This window comes from Plasmopara halstedii, assembly GCF_900000015.1.
Source record: "Plasmopara halstedii genome assembly, contig: Scaffold_2956, whole genome shotgun sequence".
Classification (NCBI taxonomy): domain Eukaryota; phylum Oomycota; class Peronosporomycetes; order Peronosporales; family Peronosporaceae; genus Plasmopara; species Plasmopara halstedii.
The window spans coordinates 270,489-276,155 of record NW_020189861.1 but is presented as its reverse complement, the minus strand read 5'-3'; positions in this window follow the sequence as shown (position 1 = coordinate 276,155).

The following is a 5,667-nucleotide window of genomic DNA, read 5'->3' as shown; positions in this document are numbered from 1 at the left end:
AGGGCCTTGCCCTCGATGCCTCGGCCCTTGGCCGACCATATCACGCATGACATGCAGCGACTGCTTTGATACTCGAGCAGCACTCAGTGGGTTACGTGCCACTCCACGATCACCCCGCAAGCCACGCTCGGGACTCCTGTCCAATACATTGTTGATGTCTACCAACTCGGACATTCCAATGTCAAGCATGCGGACCGTCTCGGTCCAGTGCCCTCGCCAATACTCCTCCGGGAGACGTGCGCGTAGCGCCCAAGGTTTTTGGCCTCCAATCAATTCATGGATCATGGTGTTCCATCCATGCCATTCCTAGGATGAGGTCATACCATGCCCCAGTAGGTCGCTCTGCGCCTACTTGATGGTGTCGTTTTCCCGCGACGAGCCGGACTGGTAGGCATTGGGGCGATGGTTGACGAGCCTTGACGTGCCTTTCGCATGGAGCAACTGTTCCGAAGTTGACTTGTGTCTCCACGGCAAAAACATCGTTACATATTTGTGTGCTGCTCGGCAGCTCAGAGCTCTGCTCCCTCGTCCTCAGCATAACTGAGATTAATGGGCACAGATTCGTTCAACGAGCTGTTGGAGTGTGCATTCTAACCAAGTCGTGGCGACTTGAAATTAAATTTTGCATCCAATGCCACATTCACCGCTTCTTCAAATGAAGACGGATGCACACGTAGGACTTCCATTCTTGCCACGCCAGTGCGGAGGCTTCTCAGAAAGACGGTCTACCCAGCCACGTATCGTATTCTTATTTGGGTGCAGTCACACCATGCCCATCTCGTGTGACACACACATCTGTTACCAGGGTACGTGTGACCCCGTAACAGTCACTGTGACCGCGTCGGGGAGAGGATCGGCTGCCAGTAAAGTACGCAACTCTTGGATAAAGTCAACCAATTTCTTCTTGCCCTGTCAGGCGGCAAGGAAACCCGATCGCACGCGCTATGCCTGGTTAGGCGTCGAGAACGCTAGTAAAAGTTGGCCGTCCAGGAGGGAATTGCCGTTTCAACCGAAGTGCCGCACGTCAGTGCCCATTCTCGTGCCTGAACCGGACCTTAGAAATAGATTGCGCTACGGACTGTTGCTCGTTCTGGATCATGGCGGATGTCATAGCCATCTCGGCCTCTCATATCTAGAGCATGAAATTCTCTCTATCCTTACCGTCGAAGGGCTTAACGCCAACCATGAGCGGCCTGGGTCGGGAGGAGGCAGCCTTCGTCGGCGCGGTGGCGTCATGGACGCAGTCGATGCCGACAGCTTCTGCTGTAGGGGCTCTAGCAGAGTATTTTCATAGCTCGAAAATGCTTCTTGGCGCGCGCTTATCGCTTCAGGTCTATGCGAACCAAGATATTGCGCGTTTTGGAGGCAAGCAGAGATATAAGCCTTTTAAGCCCGTCCTGTATGCCCAAAGGCAAATAAAAAAGCTGCTCCATCATCATGGAGGATCGGTCATGACGACTCAGATGTATATCGACTACAAGTGCTACCAAGTGCAGCGTAGCTGCCGTAGCGCTTTGCTTAGAGGAAGCCAATCTAATGTCATCGACCTCACGTATATACTATATCTAGAATGAGTGTAGCGGATTACAATCCGCTCACTCCAAGAGTATCCAATACCTTAACCCACTCTATCGATCAGAATTCAAACTGTATTTCTTTTGATATATTTGCGGCAGAGGCGCCAGCAAGCAATTTGCTGTGGCAAGTGAGGCGATTGAAATGCATAATGTACGTTTGCTAGATCCGTGTAGACAGTAATCGGAGTTGAACCCAAGAGTTTAACACGAAACGTTACCCGAGCATATTTGATTGACAAATGCTCCTTGTAGTGGACAGGGTAGTTCCTTTCTGCTGGCTTCAGCTGTCGCGATTAAATGACACGACACGTGTCCTTCTGAGTCGTTTTGCAATAAAGCATAACCGATTGGAAACTCAGAAGCGTCACAAAACCACGCTAAACGGCTTCGTCTCATCTATTAAGGCAAATAATTGTGCTTCCATCAAGTTTTCTTTGTTTGAGTGACAAGTAGATTACCCTTTTCATGGTACGTCTTTCTTCAGTAAATTTGATAGCGGGTGTACCTCTCCCGCGTACATAAGACAAACCAATACATTTACTCGAATCCTTTTGCTTTCGTGGCGTTGGCCATCCCACGTTTATTTTGACCTTTTCAAAGTTCGCACGAACACCGTGTTCACCAACATAACAACCGGATACCGGTACGTCTTTAGCACAGAAAATACACTTAGCAAGATTCGCCTGCAATAAATGTTCACGCATGTATTATAGCACCGCACGCTGGTGCTACAGTGCATTTTGCCGGCCGATCTGCCATCTTCGTCCTTCGAGTAAACGAAACAAATATTGTCAAAGTATGTTGGTGCAAAGCGTCGCAGTGGTGAGACCAATCGATTGATCGTTGCTGGGGCATTGCATAGTCCCTGTGGTATCACAAGTCACTCCAATAGCATACCGGACGTTGTACTAACAGCCGTCGAAGGGACATCCTCCTCTCTCCCCAAGATTTGATAGTATCCATCGACCAAATCAAGTAAACTAAACTGTGTACAACCGGACATACAGTATTTCGTGAAATTAGCGTTTGCGCAGGAATCATCTGCGCATTGAATTTGTTATAGGTGTGAACGATACGCCATTTACCATTTGGTTCGCGCACAATAAAAGTCGGTGTGCTGTGAGGGGACTTGATCTTCCTCACCAAATTAGCAGCCTGCTTTGAGCAAAGAACTCATCGGTATACTCACTTTGCCCACGCGACAATGGCCACTGTCGACGCACTGCATGATTTGAATCAGGTTCACGATCAATTTCGTGTCCAACGCAAAGTTCGAGTGGAAGACTAGAAGCTGGCTTCGCACAAAGGATGTCATCCTTGTATAAAATAAGAGTAAGGATTGGTTGGACCTTATAAAACGGCAGACCCTCTGTGTGATTCGATACGCTGTAAAAATTCTTCGAGAACCAAATCATTCATAAATGATGATGAGTGTAGTTCCAATGAATCGACTTTCGACTGTAGCAACACGACCTTCGCAATAATATCGCACTTGAGGTAGTGTGGGAAATCATCGTAAGTCACATTCTCAAGCTGTAACAGCTCATCCAATGTCGGTTACGGTGCCACGAGAGCTTCCGTTCTATCAAAGCCATAGACAGTCGTTGCATCCACAAAACGTGGACCAGCATATTTGCATGTTACACTTCCATCATGAGATTAGCACGCTGGACTAAGTCACCAGCGGCCTCAACCACATTCAGAAGGGGAGTATTAGCATCGCGATTAACAAAATGTGATAATTCCATCACATGGGTGTGCTAAAGCAAACAACGGGTGGGGGCATCACCTTTATGTCTCGCTGCCAGAATGCAAGGTTTTCATCGTCGTTGCCGCGAAAGCATTTCACCTTAATTTCACGAAACTTTTCGTGTGTACCGACGATGTCATCACCACTTGTGGGGGGGTGACGAGATCGGCGTCGGTAGGTTCTGCGATAGAAATCTCAAACTCCTTGCTCAGTCGCAGCAAAATTTGCTAAGCGTTGAGTTATCGCTCCTTGACCCAATTGAAGCATATCAGAGACCGCGTGATCTCCGATTAAAGCTCGCAGCTTGACCACACACTTCCATTGCGAGTGTACCAGGAGATCTATAGAAGTAACGACGTTGGAATGACTAATGGTGTTACCAAGTGTAGCAAAAATTGCTTGTCTGTGTACACACACTTTCTGAGGAGGGCTTAGGTCAACTGACATGCCTCACGGCGTGTTGCTCGCTTCCAGTGGCCGTCAACTTACGTATAGAGGGGGAAATTGAAGTTACATTTATTATTATCGCCAATTACTTCTTACCCTCTAACCTGATTAGTACTTCCAGTTCTGATATTCTGTCCGCAGAATATGTGTAATTGGACCTGGCCCATCACAACTGTGGTGCTGTGCATCGATCCAGCAAAAAGGCTCATCTTACCACTGGCAGAGACACTTTCACTGAAGAAGTTTCCATGCAAAGGATTCGCCGTGCACATTGCACAGAGAAAGCTCTGCCTTAACGACCTCACCTGGGCAAGTGAAGAACTTGGACTGGTTAGCTACACCAAGGAGCCGAACCGAGTGTCTTTCAAACAGCCTGGTATCTAATATTCTCGTTTAGCTTCAAACTACGGAAGCCAGGGTTGACTAAGGTTAATCGGTACTGCAAGTTAGTAAATCCTACATACTGCGTAGCTTGAACTAGCAGGACACGTGTCCCACAGATCTTCCTTTTCCTGTGTAGCAATTCATACAAATACCTCTAATGATAAGAAGCCACAGTGCCATATTTAGGTGCCTTTCAGCTGGTAGTTATTTACGTTACCACGCACAACTGTATGTTACGTACCCTGTTTCATCCTCCTTCATAAAAATGTGTGCCATACTTTACTCGTCATTTAAATTTTGTGCAATAGTGACATTTTCATGAACATTCTTATACCTAAGGTTTCTGTCTCAACATTGTATCCAGCGTCCATGCACGTACATGTGTAATCCTTGTTGGCAATTGGATTCTAAACATGCCCAAACGGACCGACAAGACCCGGAAATGATGTATCTCGGAGAAATCGAGCGTCATGCATCAAGTGCGCGACGAAACAGCTGAATTTCAGAATATACAGAAAGAAGATGGAGGTTGTCAAGACGGATAAAATACTTGTTCATTTGTAGGGGCCGACAAGGTTTTGATAGATGCTCCTAACCTTTTGATGCGTGAAGCGTGTGCAGTCTAAAAAAAGGCTCACTGTCGTCACATTGGACCTTGTAAGGTGGCAGGTGCGTTACATGATAGGGCAGACTCAGCAGTACCGTCACATAAATTGGACCATTTCTAAAAGCAGCAAAGGGCGCCCTTTAACTTTTTACATAACAGCATTCGTCTCCAGCGACTCTGGTACAGAAGATAAAACATACTACCACTTTTTTTCTCCACCTGATCGAGCAGAATCAAATGTGAAATGCGGATGCTCACAATTTTGAGGGAGGGGTGTGTGTGTAACGGGGGTCACACGTATCTTGGTATGAAGGGGTGGGTCACAGAAGATAGTGCGATCATACAAGGGTGTAAATTACACAAGACGATATAATCACACGATGGTGTGGCTACACCTTAACAAGAAGTTAGTACGTGGCTGGACTGCCAGAAGTTATGCATTTTAGTAAGGAGTTTCTATTTACTCAGAATAACCTACAAATTTAGATAAAGGCGGCTTTGTCGCAAAAAAACAAGAAAAAAGTTTACGAAGAGTTAATTCTTTGTGGTTAAGGTATTGGATACTCTTGAGGTAAGCGTGATTGCGATCCGCCACACTCGTAGTAGTTATGATACAGAACCAAGGTCATTGACCTTATCTTAGCTCTCTTTTAGGAACGGCAGCCCCGCTGCAGTCTCGAGAACAAATTTTAGCTTATATGTTTTACTACATGTCGCAATAACCCCCTGAAGAATGCCTACTGTGAGGTTCTGCAGCTCACGTATGTCACGGACCTCGCATTCACGAATTTTCATCACACTCAATGAGACTATATAAATAACAGCCCTAAAAATAAAAAATAAAAAAGAAAACCTCTGAGCTGCTAGAAGAACGGCTTACAGCATACGTTGCGCGATCAAAA